At 43.3% G+C, this 14,942-nt stretch overlaps 1 pseudogene across 1 annotated transcript; it reads left to right on the top strand.

Annotated features, from left to right (window-relative positions):
* The first annotated feature begins 247 nt into the window (after nt 1-247).
* On the top strand, nt 248-13,128 carry LOC308341678 (large ribosomal subunit protein uL6-like; annotated as a pseudogene). Its single transcript has 2 exons — nt 248-396; nt 12,569-13,128. The product of its transcript is annotated as a large ribosomal subunit protein uL6-like (transcript).
* The last annotated feature ends 1,814 nt before the right edge of the window (nt 13,129-14,942 follow it).

The following is a 14,942-nucleotide window of genomic DNA, read 5'->3' as shown; positions in this document are numbered from 1 at the left end:
TGCTTTAGTCAGTCACTAAGCAACTGTGGTGTTCAGGAGGGCGCTTAGTCTACGGGAATTTGTGACAGCAGCAGCTGGGGGCTAAAACGCTCTGCAAAGTGCAGGAGTCATGACACTGACATGTGACCCCACTCTGAAAAGGATTTCATAGTCTCAGTAGCATAAATCTACTTCTGATACACAACCTTTTAGACTCAACCTACATATACTATAAGACTTGAAGAAGGTTACAGGATAGGAGGCAAACATGAATTATCCAAACGAAAGAAAAGAGAAGGTAGAAAGAGCAGTCAATGGAAGTGTCCTTACCCTACAAAATAGGAACTCGGAGACCTCACCGAAAGTTGGCGAAATAAGAAAGAAAGATTTAAGTACGAAACGTGAAGTTACACAAAGGTACCGACAGAAGAACTAAAGACAGTGTTAACTATCAAAAATTAGGATGCAAAGGGAGAATGTGACACGGGGTGGTATGATATCTATAATGGAGAAACCAGTAAATAATATCAATGTGGTAGTGTCACAAAATTTTCTGCACACACCACTTAAAAGCAGAGAATACATAACTCCTTCAGTCCTTATCATTCCAGTCCTTCTCCCAATCCCACACCCTCTGGCCAAGGGAAGAAAGAGTTTTTATACTGTTTGACTAAAAGCATACTCCAGACTAATACATCAAACAATTCCTTTAGAAAATATTCAGTCTCTCCTGAGGGTTTCCCTTCCCCCTGATCCCCTGATCATGTGTCTGCAGGAGGGTGTAGGGCTGCGGTTCCCTCATGTGTCCTCACTGCCCTAGGAAAGGGGGTCCTGCCTCATGCTGGACCTCGGGTGTGCCCTGCGTTTTCCAATTTGGTTCATTTGTTAAGCTCCACATGTCCGGCACGATGCTCGGCATGAGTCTAGGTCATCTGCTCTTCCAGGTCAAACACCCCATCTGCTCCAGCCCCACCGAGCCCCCCCATCTCAGGTCACAGTGTGTTCTGTCCACATTAGACATTTGGCTGCCCTCTGCATTGATGGTCAGGCACAGAAGCTCTGAACATATGGGTGTACCACCATCTGTCATGAAATTGCCACTGGCATGTCACTACTAATGATGAAAATACCAAACACCCTCCTTGATTCAAGGAATCCCTTTAATGGCAAGCCCTCAATTACCTGAAGTCCAACACATGCTCTTGAGTGAGCGACAGAGAAACTATGGCGGCTCTGGCCCCACAAACACCCAGGGGAGCGTGTCACCCATGAGAACACCATCAGCATGTCATGGCAGAAATGTCCAGCATTGCCAGCATGCTTATTTGCGGCAGACCCTGGGCTCTCGTGGGCTCTAGTGTTCCTCCTTCACTTCCTCTGCTCACCTAAGAAGCCTCCAAGTCCTGGCAGGCGGGGGCTGGTTCTCATGCGCCTTCAGGTCAACCTGGCAGGCCCTACCCTTCACCTAACCAGTGTTGATTTGTTGCCTCGATGTGGGCCTGAGAATACTCTGGACATATTAGCCAATAAAATTATAAATCGGATAGGCTCACAGAAACTGTCCGTTCTGGCACACAAGCACAAAAATTAGATGTGACAGCTATTCTCCTCTATCAGCTGTGTCATCAACGGAACAAGTGTGGGCTTTGAAATAACATCTACTGAATAATATCTTGGCCCATCGTTCACTGGTTGTTCAGAAATGAGCAAATCACTTGGCCTTGCCAATGCTCAGGCTCCTCACTTGTAAAATGGAGATTTAAGAAGGCAAATAAAATTGAAACAAGTTGAAAAAGAAAAGCATTTAAAGCCTCTAACACATTTCCTGGTTCACAACAGGTATACAGTGAATGGTATAGAGTGAATTTTCATTTCTTTTCCCCTCACTCTTTCCCTCAAGGCGGGGTGGGGGGGTATAGATAATATACCCAGAGACACAGGAGAAGAGTAAACCTTGGGCATCAAAAAAGGTGATGTTTGGGGGCACGTGAGTGGCTCAGCAGGTTGGTTTTGGCTCAGGTCCTGCTACAGAACTCCACAGTGGGCTCTGCACTCAGAGCACAGTCTGCTTGAGATTCTCTTCCTCCCCCCCCAGCCCCTCCCTCTCTCAAATAAATAAATAAAATCAATCTTGGGTAAAAAAATAAATAAATAAATAAGCGATGCCTGGTAACTATGTGGATCCAGGAGCTGGGTTTCTTTTTTTGCCCCTGGGTCTGCTGCCCTCGTATAGTCAGGCAGATCAGGAGTGACCGTGGGACTGCCCTTGAGCAGATCTTCCCCCCAAGACTTCCAGTCAGTCTACAGGCTTTGCTGGGGCTCTGCTGGCCAGGCTCCCAGTGAAGACAAGTGCCCCTTTGTGCCTGTTCCTTCCATTTTTAGAAAGATGACTAATCTGCTCTCTGTCTGAGAGAAATGCTTTATAAATTGTGGTCTTTGCCCAGATCTATGACTAAGTTGCAGGAGACTGTAAGGTTCACCGGGTCTGGGCACTTCCTGAGATGGCATCACCGTGGGACTAAAAGCAGGCCATGCAGTGGCCTTCCCTTGAGGGTCCACACAGGGAAGAGTCCTCACACCTGGAAAGAAATACCTAGGGATCACCAAGGAAAGGGGCAGAGCTAAAATCCACTCAAGTTCACCTCTTTTTCCCTGAAAATAAATTCTTTTTTAAATGGAACATTATCTAAGGGTTGCTCTTTTGTCTGGGTCACGGGGAAAGTCACGTTATTTTAGAAAGGAAATGAAGTGGCATTTCTTGGCAGCCAATTTTGAAGTCTACATTTTAAATCATTCAAAGAGCTTCTGCAGCTGGCGGAAGATAGAAACTTATTTGAAGAGAGGACTGAGAAACTCATCAAAGAATTACAACTCCTTGGGGTAATTTTGATCCTAAATAGGACAGATGCCATCTGTGTGGCATGGTTCCTTCCTTCATTCATTCGTTCATTCAGAAATATTATTAGGCGTGATTGTATTGAGGGCCCTCTGCTAAGTACTCATGACACAAAGATAGGAGACATGAACATGAACAAATAATCAAAGCCACGTGAGACAGATAAAGAATGTATTAGCAGAGCACAACGATTGCCGGGAAGAAGGGCTGCGGAAAGGCTGAGGGGGAGGAGTTGGGGAACACTGCACAGCTTAAGTAAGCCCTGACCTTCGGGGGTGAGGATGAGAAGGTCTCCAGGTGTATCCATGGGGAAAGGCATCCCAATCAGAGAGACCAGTGAGTGGTAAGCCACGGCCCAGATACAGGGAACTGCAATCAATGTTCTGGAATATGGAAATACAAGATAGCAATGGAAAAGTGGTGACAGATGAGGTTGGAGAGGTAATGCTGGGTCACAAAGTGAGAGGCATGGAATGCTAGATTATGGACTTTGGACTTCACCCTGTGGGTTATTGGAATCCACTGAAGAATGCTCAGTAGAAGCATAAAATGATGTGGTCTAAGTTGCATTTTAGAGTGTAGACTGGAATCAGGAAGAATGGAGCCTAAGAGATGAGCAAAAACAGCGTCATAATAATCCAATAAAGAGGAAATTGTGGCCGCAGGTGCAAAGGAGGAGACAGATTGTAGAACTTGGTGACCACTGGACTAGAAACGGAGGGGCTCCCAGGTCTCAGGCTCAATCTCAGGCAGATTTGAGCTTGAGTGCATATGGCTGTTGAAAATGTAGTTGGTGAGGTTGTTCTCAGCACATCAGAGAAGTGTATATAAACACAGAGGTTTGGGAGTCAGCACACACAGTACAGGTGGTAGCTGAATCCTTAGGCATAATGATATCTTTTCCAGGGGGGATACATGGAGCCGAGGTTATAAATGGACATCTCAAAGCCAAATATGGCAATAGATGTGTTTGGTTTGGCTCCCATAATGCTTTTAAACATTAAAATTTCCTGCCAATCATTAAAAGCTGTGGTACATATCAAAGAAACAAAATTGAAAGTTCTGACTTTTTTTTGAAAAAGCAAAAGATCTGAAAACAACATAGTAACAACTGGCTGGTTGATCAGCCAGTGTCCCTTTATCCCCCTGTCCAGCTTCACTCACTCATTACCACCTGCTTGGTCTCTGAAGACCTGGTTTGCAAAGAAAGGGCTAGAGAGCAAGCACAGTAAGGGGCTGGCAGCAGCTGGCACCTGGACGCTACCCAAAGACATGCACGTCCCAATCCCCAGAACCTCTGAAGAGGTTAAGATACATGGCAAAGGGGGCAGCAGATGGAATCAAGTTGCTCAGAGTTGTGTGGATTACCCCAGTGGGCCCAGTCTAATCACAAAGTCTCCAAAAGTAGAAGGGGGAGACAGAAGAAGAAGTTGGAGTGATACAGCCTGAGAAGGATTCAGCCCCAGGTTGCTGGTTGGAAGATGGATGAGGGCCATGGGCTTCTGGAAACTGGGAAAGGCAAGGAAATAGACTCCCCCCACTAGAGCCTCCAGAAGGAAACACAGCCCCCGCTGACACCTTGATTTTAGCCCGGTGAGATCTGTGTATATCAGTTCTGATGTACAAAACTGCACAATAACTTTGTGTTATTTCAAGCCACTAAGCTCGAGTTACGACAGCCACAGAAAACTAGTACGCAGCTGAGAGAAAATTAGTAGCCAGGAAAAGAGACTGGGAAAAAAAAAAAAAAAAAAACAGGAGAGAACCAGAGGGAGCATAGTTAGATAATCAAGAGAGGACCCATTTTTCAAGAATATGCCATCGAATGACATTTTCATGGCAAGTCCAGTTCTGAGGAAGGGTGCAATGTATCAGTGATGTCCAAACCAAGGGGGACACATCGGATCCACTCTGGAACACAGTTAGAGAGATCAGTCCCAGCGCCCACCCCAGGCTACCACTCTCCGCCGATGCAGAGCCAGGTTTAGCCATCACTGAATGAGATGAACCGGCGTTTTACTAGATTAAATGAGTATTTTGCATTTGTTGACTTAGCTCTTACTCTTAAGGCTCCTTGTAGCCTTTTAACAGAAGAAAGCCCATTTGAAATTTAATGCTACATTTTATTAAAGCTATTTATCTGCATGATTTTTGTCCCTACGTGGATAATAAACTCCTTGCAGATGGTAGGTGCTTGCCAAATATTTGCTGAGTGCCTAAATGAAATGGATGTAGCCACAGGAGGACTCTGCTATTTTCTAGAGCTAGCAGGAAGAGCAGAGATTGTTTATCTCTTAAGCCTCTATAAATTAAACAATTCGGGTTATTTATGCACTTGCACTTGTTATATGGATGAAGTTGTAATTTTCTCCTTAGATGCCTAGAATCCTCCACTACTCATCGGGTCATCAGAACAAGCCAGGATTAATTCCCAGAGGGCTCCTGGAAGAGCTGACAAGATACCTCCTTTCACAGTCTCATTCCTGAAATGACCTTAGGTAATAGTACACTATCCTCCATAAAATGAAATCTATCTCTCACCTAATCCTGGAGGTTGCAGAGAAAATTCCAGTTCAATACCCAAAATGTGGACTTAGGTGACAGGCCTCTGAAAATCACTGAGCTAAGAGCGTCAGCCTCAGAGCCACGGTGGCCATCCTCCACTTGGTATAACTCTGAAGGTCAAAATGTGGCATCGGTGTGGGCCCTGGACACACTGGCTAATGGAGACCTGATCTACTTTACCACCGGCAGCAAATTACCAAGGCCAAGGAGAGTATTGTGCTGCTATAGTCCCAATGTGGGAAAAGAATTTCAAATTCTGTTAACAGGAGGTTAGGAGTGAAGCAGAGATTTCAGGCAAAGGGAAGAGCCATGAGCTGAGATCTAGAAAGCAGATTCTAGAAGATTCTGAGGGACATCCTGCCTTCTGGGAAGAAGGGGTATCGATCAACTGTATGGACTGTAATAAGAGTGGCTGACAGAGAGTGCTACGTGCATTTGAGCCAAGCCTGTCAGGAATGAGTATGACAGCACAGAAATCGTTGGAATGGAAGCCACGTTGCAGTGAGTTAAGAATATGCTTTTGAAAAGCTCAGATGAGATGGGAAAGTAGGTCAGGGTGCTAGAAAGAAATGCCATAATAAAGGAAGATTTTTATTTTGTTGTTATGTGCTTGGTTCTATTTTTAGGATTAAGAGGACTCAGAAATATATACTATCTGAGGAAGGGAGAGGCTTAAAACACAGGAAAGAAAATGAAAAAGGAACAAAGATGGATCTGAAGTGAAGAGATGGGACCATCAACACCAGGCACAGGTAGGGTTAGTCAAGAAATATTTCTTGAGAACTTACTATGCGCCAGGCACTCTCCGAAGTGCCGGGAACGAACAATGCAGACACAGACGCCGTCCTTCCCTGCTGACATTTACAGTCTAGAAGAGCGTACTTCCTTTCGGTCCCCTTTAGTTATGAGTGACAGAAGCCAACCAGCTTAAGGGGAAAAGAGAGTTAACTCACGAAACTGAAAAAAAAAAAAAAAAAAAAAAAAAAAAAACAGGCATGACTGCCTCTAAAGAGTGATAGAAATATTACAGGATTCTCTCTGCCTCCCACTTGGTTTCATTTTTCTCAAACAGCCTGTACCCCTCTGGTTGCAGAGATGGTGCCCACCATCTCCATCATGACATGGTCTATAATGCCTAGAGTCTGGGTAAAAGTAATAGACCACATCTCAGGGGCTCTGCCAAGTGCCTGTAGATTGACTCTGAAGAGACAATGTGCCAAAGTGAACAATTTTGAAGATGCAGAGATGCGAGGATGGGAAAGGGGATGCCTAGAAAATGGCTTTTCTCAGAAAATTGGAAGCCAGTCCATATGCAGAGAAGGTGGGGCAGAGGTAAGTTAGGGGGTTTGTGGAAAAAGGTGAGGGCCTGGAAGAGTAGCTGAGGAAAACAGGAAAAAGGGAAGACCCTTGCCAAAAGGATCATTAAGGGTTAACCGATTTTGAAAACCATGAATTTGTCATGGCCCTAAGCTGCCCAGCTATATAATTTTCTCATCAGGCACAGCCCTGAATAATGACAGCTGTGTCCATTTGTGTAAAAAGGCACAGTGAGGAGCCCAATCTTCCTACCCATTCTGGGAGAACTTGGCTATCACGCAGACCCCCAGGAGTCCAAGAGTGGTATCTGTACAAGGGCTCCCAAGGCTCTCAGGAAAGAAGGACAGAGGGTGGCCTTGTAGGACACTGACTTTAAGCAATGCAACCTCCCACATCTCAGGAAACCACCCACTAAGAACAGGACACTCATTTGATGGCACAAGGATGCCCAGACGTTAGATCCCTCCCGGACCCCATCTCCTTGAAAAGGAAAAATGTGCAGGCTGCACTTCTGGCTGCTACCTGGCAAACGCTTCATGGCCTTGGCCTTGGTACATTTTTCCATCCAAATTGTTAAGGAATTAACTTTTCTTATGCTCCCCCCAAACACCAGGCACTTTAAGTTTGATGTCTCCTTTAGCCCTGTCATCATATTGCTAAAATGGGTATGACTACCCTAGTGTTATAGAAGAGGATGTTAAAACTCAAGATGCTGGTAAACTTGCCCGAAGTGACACAGCTAGCAAGGAGAGGCCCTGGGGTATGGAAAGGCCATTCTTTCGTCTCTTACTTGTGCTCCTGTTTTCCATCATTGGGTTTCCTAGAACACCATTTGCTACACTGGGAGCCACGGATTTCTGGAGGTCCTCAAATGTGTTCTCAAGGTCTGTGAGAAGACTTTCTGCCTTCAGAGAGCCTTTCCTTTGCTTGGGAAAAGCAAAGCTTGGGAAAGGCTCTCCGGCCTACAGAATGGTGCTCACGTGCAGGGAGCTGCGTCTTCGCCCTGAGCAGGTGTGGACTGGAACTTCGGGAGCAAGTACTGAGCTTGTCATTGTGTGGGTTGCGAAGGGCATGGGCCCCCCTGGCTTACCATAGCCGTGCCTTTGCCAGGGATGTGTCAGAAGGGGGATGGCAGTGGCTTCCAAGGAAGCCAGGAGGAGACATGCAAGCTGCCAAGTGGAAAAGATCAAGGACAATAATGATCACAGCAGGAAAAAAAAAAACAAAACCAAACTTCATTTGCCTTCAAAAGGCAAAGTCCAGGGGGCTTGGAGCTTTGCTTATAACACTCCAGTGTCACCCCTCCCACACTTGTTCCCAGGACCAATGGAAAAAGTGAGATTCAAAGGTTCGGGCTACATAGAACATTACATTTTTTAAAAGTACCTCTACTTTTCAAAACAAAAACAAAAACAAAAAACCTTTTACTCCTCCCCAAAGCTCCTCCAGTAAGGTATTATTAAGCCCATCTTATAGGGGAAGAAAAAGAGCTCAGAACATAAGGTCATAAGACAGTAGCAGGGGCAGAATCAATTGCTGGACCTTCCAGGGCAGGTTGCTTCCACTGAGCCCACTCGAAGTACCTTTCCCAGCAGTACTAGAAGACATCAGCGTGGAGGTCAACTGCCATCTCCTTGAGTTATCTAGTTAATATACTTTCAAGAAAAAAAGTATATATATATATATATATATATATATATATATGTACATATATATATTTCCAGATCAACATGCTATTTTCTCCTCCTGCAAATACCAAGTCAACAGATGTTTCACAATGGAATATTCTGGACAATGAAATAAAGGTCTTTAATGCTCCACGTCTGGTTGATGGTAAGTTTTCTCTGCCTCCTCACCAGGTGAGGCCCTTCCTTAAATAAAGCCGAATGTGTTATTTGTTCTCATCGCTGTGGTGAGGGCAGGTAAGACTTTGGAAACAGAAGGAAACAAAACTGGATTTTGGAAACCAAGGAATGCCCTTCCTTTGGTCCTTCCTACCAGGTTTTGCTTTCTGGATGATCCCCAGTGGAGACATCCATACCCATCGAGTACCGAGGCAGTGAGCTGGCAGCACTGGGGCCAGCGCCACTGGCTAATAGGGTTTGTTTGACCTCCACAGTTGTTGGGAGTTTGTTTCCCATGTTTTTCAAATGGTTACTTAGTAACCAGTATTTAAAATTTGCTTAAGACAATTAAAAAAAAATCAGATCTGACCCAACTCAAACACAAACAACATGATTAGAAAATGGGAAAAGACTTGAACAGACTTTGCTCCAAAGAAGATACATGAGTGGCCAACAAGCCCATGAAAAGATGCACCTCATGAATCATGAGGGAAATAAAAATCAAAACCACAAGGAGATACCACTTCCCACCCATTAGGTTAGCCAGTTAGCTAATTACAGAAGGAGGAGGGAGAGGAAAAGAAAAGGAAATGACAAGAGTTGGTTAGGACGTGGAAAATCGGAACTCCTGTGTACCGCTAGAGGCAATGTAAAATGGGGTAGCCACTGAGGAAAATAGCATGGCAATTCCTCACAAATATTGAAAATAGAATTACCACACAATCCAGCAATTCTAATTCTGAGTCTATACCCGATATAACTAAAAGCGAGAATTCGATCAGATATGTGTATTCTCCTGTTCATGGAGCATTATTCATAATAGCCAAAAGATGGAAGCAACCCAAAAGTCCAGTGACAGTTAAATGGATATGCATAATGTGATATATGCATACATGGAAGAGTGTTCATCCTTAAAAAGGAAGAAAATTCTGCCACATGGTATCACAGGGATAAACCTTAAAGACATTATGCTAAAGAGAAATAAGCCAGTCTCAAAATAAAAAATTTGATTCCACCAATGTGAGGTACCTGGAGTAGTAAATTCATAGAGAAAGTCATTTCAGGCAGGACCCCACCATATTTTCTGAGCAAGGAACATTCTCCTGCATGTAAGAGCTTTTTCTGGGCCTGGCTGTTCAGGTGAAGGCCTCTCATACCACATGCTATCTGACCTGGGACCCAGGTAGCCTGGAGATTTCATGAATTCCTCCAGCCAGGGCAAGAAACCCAGGAGCACAGTCTCCAGTTCTGTATGTGAGGAGCTTGGAAATCACCATTCTGTCCCCACAACAAATAAAAAGTAGAACAAACTGAAAAATAAACAATGCTTCTTGAACATTTAAAGAGACAGGAGGACAAGGCAAACCACTACCCCTAATATAGGAGAGACAGACAAATACAGGAAATCACAGCTTACCTGAGCCGACTCTTGAGTAGAAACCACCATGGGAACCAGCGCCAGGGTGGGAAAAGCTGACCTGCAATTAATGAATTATAAAAGGCTCAATGTGGGCAGGTCTGAGAGTTAAAAGCTGCAGAACCTAGTTTTAGATATGGCCCCAAACTGTTACGAGTTTTAACTCCAAGAACCTGACCGGGTTCTCATAGTAAATAGCCTAGAAAAATCCCCTGGGGCTTCTGGCGGGGGTGGGGAGGGTGGAGGGGGTAGGAACCATTTTGAAACACACCAGAGCTCTCCATTCTCAACAAGTCCTGCCCACAGGGGAAACTAAGTAACCAGAAACTAACCTGCTGAGGTAATATGAGAAATTAACTGGCCTGGGGGAAGAGAAATACCTAACTCCAGATAGCCCACCCTGTCCCACCTAAAGGGGGGAAGGATGTGTGGAGAAAAAAAACCTGAGAAACACTTGTGTAGTTCAAAGGCCAGAGACCTCTGCTCACTAAGAGATGGAGACTTAATCCTAGGGCTGTAAAACTCTCCCTCCCTCTCCACACCTCACACCACATTACTAAAGGCCCATTTACAGAAGTTCATTTTACTTGGTGCATCATGTCCAGTTATCAAGAAAAAATTACAAGGCACACTAAAAGGCAAAAAAAAATTTTTTTTGAAGAGACAGAGCAAATCACCGAACCAGACATGGCAGGGATGTTGGAATTATCAGACTGGGGCTTTAAAACAACTAGGACTGGTTCTAAGGAATAAGTAGACAGCATGAAAGAATGGAAGGGAAATGTGAGCAGAGAGAAGGAAACCCTAAGAGAGAACCAAAAAGAAAAGCTAGAGATTAAAAAAAAAAACCACACACTATAAAAGAAACGAAGAACACCTCTGATGGGCTCTTTTTAGTAGACTGGGCACAGCTGAGGAAAGAATCTCTGAGCTTGAGGATGTATATCAGTAGAAATTTCCAAAACTGAAAAGTAAAGAATAAAGATTGAAAAAAGTAGGAGAGACTATCCAAGGACTATGGGACAACTGCAAAAGATGTAACGTATGTGTAATGAGAACGTCAAAAAGAGAAGAAATTGAGAAAGGAACAGAAGAAATATTGAAACAATAATGAATCAGAATTTCCCAAGTTTATGTCCGTTACCAAACCATATATCCAGGAAACTCAGAAACCCCAAGCAGGATGCATGCAACAAACAAACAAAAACCACCTACATGTAGGCATATCATTTTCAAATGACAGAAAATCAAAAGTGAAGAAGTCCTGAAAAAAGCCAGAAGGGGAGGGGGGAAATCTTACCTATAGAGAAACAAAGATAAGAATTATATTCACCTTTTCCTCAGAAATCATCCTAGTCCATCCACATAGGCCAAACATTCTAGAATTCTGAACCCTACGAAATTAGCATTTAAATTTAAATTAGCATTTAAAACCAAAAGAGAAATAAAAATTTCCTCAAACAAAGTAAAAGGAAGGTTTTACCAACAGACCTGTCTTACAAGAAATGTTAAAAGAACTTCTTTAGAGAGGAGAATAATATAGATTATAAATTCAGATCTACATAAAGAAAGGAAGAGCATCAGAGAAGAAACAGTGAAGATAAAATAAAAACTTCTCATTTTCTTATTCTTAATTGATCTTGCCAGATAACAGTTTGTTCACTACCCGGGAATTAATCTAGACATAGACCTTACACCTTCACAAAAATTAAAATGAATCACAGACCTAAATATAAAGCACAAAACTATAAAACTCCTGGAACACCACATTGGAGAGAACCTAGGTGACCTTGGACATGGAAATGACTTTTAAATACAAACCAAAGGCACAATCCATGAAAGAAAAAATTGGTAAATGTATTTCACTAAAATTAAAAACTTCTGGGGGGACTTGGATGGCTCAGTTGGTAAGCATCAGACACTTGATTTCTGCTCAGGTCATGATCTCAGGGTGGTGAGATCGATCATCACATCAAGCCCCCATGTTGGGCTCCACGATGGGCATAGAACCTGCTTAAGATTCTCTCTCTCCCTTTCCCTCTCCCTCTCCCTCTGCCCCTCCTCCACTGACACTCTCTCCCCCACCTAAAAAAAAACAAAGCAAAACAAAGCAAAAAGAACTTCTGTTCTGTGAATATTCTCAAGAAGGGTGACTAATATTACTTTTTTAATCTTTATTTTTTAAAGTAATGTCTACACCCAATGTGGGGCTCAAAGTCACTACCCCAAGATCAAGAGTCACATGGTCCACTGACTAAGCCGGTCAGGCACCCCAAAACTTCTGCTGTGTAAGGCAATGATAAAGAAAATGAGATGACAACCCAGAGACTGGGAGCATACCTTGTAACAGACACATCTGATAAAGCACTATTGATAAAGCACTATCTGATAAAGCACTATTACCCCAAATAAACAAAGATCGCTTAAAAACTGACAATATGAAAATGAACAACCTAGTTAAAATGGGCCAAACCTCTTAACAGACACCTCACCAAAGAAGACCTAGAGATGACAAGCATATGAGCTCTTTGCCACATCTGCTGTGGGCAGCAATCAGAAGACTGACCTTCCAGAAAATGTCGGCATCACTCTGAAGGGCTGCACAGCTATTGTGAAGTGCCTCAGAAGAGCCCTGCAGAAGGACTTCAAGCGCATCAGTATAAAACTCCGTCTTCTTGGAAAGAAAAAGAAGAGGCTCTGGGTTAACAAATGGTGGGGAAATAGAAAGGAAATGGCTACTGTTCACACTTTCCGTAGTCACGTACAGAACGTGATCAAGGGTGTTACACTGGGTTTTCGTTACAAGATGAGGTCTATGTATGCTCACTTCCCCCATCAATGTCATTAGTCAGGGGAACAGGTCTTTGACTGAAGTCCAAAATTTCTTGGGTGACAAATACATCTGCAGTGTTTGGATGAGGCCAGATATCGCTTGGGTTCAGTGTCTCGTGCCCAGAAAGATGAGTTAATTCTGGAAGGAACGCTGAACTTATATCAATTTAAGCTGCTTTGATTCAGCAAGCCACAACGGTTGAAAACAAGGCTATCAGAAAATTTGAGGATGGATCCATGTCTCTGAAAAAGGAATAGCTCCTCAGGCTGATGAATAACTTCTAAGTTGTTTAGGAACAGAAATAAAATGATAGATGATTTTTTTTTTCCCATTTTTTATTTATTTTCAGCGTAACAGTATTCATAGTTTTTTCACCACACCCAGTGCTCCATGCAATCTGTGCCCTCCCTAATACCCACCACCTGGTTCCCCCACCCTGCCACCCCGCCCCTTCAAAACCCTCAGGTTGTTTTTCAGAGTCCATAGTCTCTCATGGTTCACCTCCCCTTCCAATTTCCCTCAACTCCCTTCTCCTCTCCATCTACCCTTGTCCTCTATATTATTTGTTATGCTCCACCAATAAGTGAAACCATATGATACTTGACTTTCTCTGTTTGACTTATTTCACTCAGCATAATCTCTTCCAGTCCTGTCCATGTTGCTACAAAAGTTGGGTATTCGTCCTTTCTGATGGAGGCATAATACTCCATAGTGTATATGGACCACATCTTCCTTATCCATTCATCCGTTGAAGGGCATCTTGGTTCTTTCCACAGTTTGGCGACCGTGGCCATTGCTGCTATAAACATTGGGGTACAGATGGCCCTTCTTTTCACTACATCTGTATCTTTGGGGTAAATACCCAGCAGTGCAATTGCAGGGTCATAGGGAAGATCTATTTTTAATTTCCTGAGGAATCTCCACACTGTTCTCCAAAGTGGCTGCACCAGTTTGCATTCCCACCAACAGTGTAAGAGGGTTCCCCTTTCTCCACATCCTCTCCAACACACGTTGTTTCCTGTCTTGCTAATTTTGGCCATTCTAACTGGTGTAAGGTGGTATCTCAATGTGGTTTTGATTTGAATCTCCCTGATGGCTAGTGATGATGAACATTTTTTCATGTGTCTGGTAGCCATTTGTATGTCTTCCTTGGAGAAGTGTCTGTTCATATCTTCTGCCCATTTTTTAATATGATTATCTGTTTTGTGTGTGTTGAGTTTGAGGAGTTCTTTATAGATCCTGGATATCAACCTTTTATCTGTACTGTCATTTGCAAATATCTTCTCCCATTCCGTGGGTTGCCTCTTTGTTTTGATGACTGTTTCTTTTGCTGTGCAGAAGCTTTTTATCTTGATGAAGTCCCAGAAGTTCATCTTTGCCTTTGTTTCCTTCGCCTTTGGAGACATATCTTGAAAGAAGTTGCTATGGCTGATATCAAAGAGGTTACTCCCTATGTTCTCCTCGAGGATTCTGATGGATTCCTGTCTCACGTTGAGGTCTTTTATCCATTTCGAGTTTATCTTTGTGTACGGTGTAAGAGAATGGTCAAGTTTCATTCTTCTACATATAGCTGTCCAGTTTTCCCAGCACCATTTATTGAAGAGACTGTCTTTTTTCCACTGGATATTTTTTCCTGTTTTGTCAAAGATTATTTGACCATAGAGTTGAGGGTCCATATCTGGGCTCTCTACTCTGTTCCACTGGTCCATGTGTCTGTTTTTATGCCAGTACCATGCTGTCTTGGTGATCACAGCTTTGTAGTAAAGCTTGAAATCAGGTAACGTGATGCCACCAGTTTTATTTTTGTTTTTCAACATTTCCTTAGCAATTCGGGGTCTCTTCTGATTCCATACAAATTTTAGTATTATTTGCTCCAGCTCTTTGAAAAATACTGGTGGAATTTTGATTGGAATGGCATTAAAAGTATAGATTGCTCTGGGCAGTATAGACATTTTAACGATGTTTATTCTTCCCATCCAAGAGCATGGAATGGTCTTCCATCTTTTTGTGTCTTCTTCAATTTCTTTTAGGAGTGTTCTGTAGTTCCTCGAGTACAGATCTTTAACCTCTTTGGTTAGGTTTATTCCGAGG

Source organism: Martes martes (assembly GCF_963455335.1).
Source record: "Martes martes genome assembly, chromosome: 4".
NCBI lineage: Eukaryota > Metazoa > Chordata > Mammalia > Carnivora > Mustelidae > Martes > Martes martes.
Note: the sequence above shows the minus strand (reverse complement) of the source record. Positions and strands in the feature narration are given on the sequence as shown.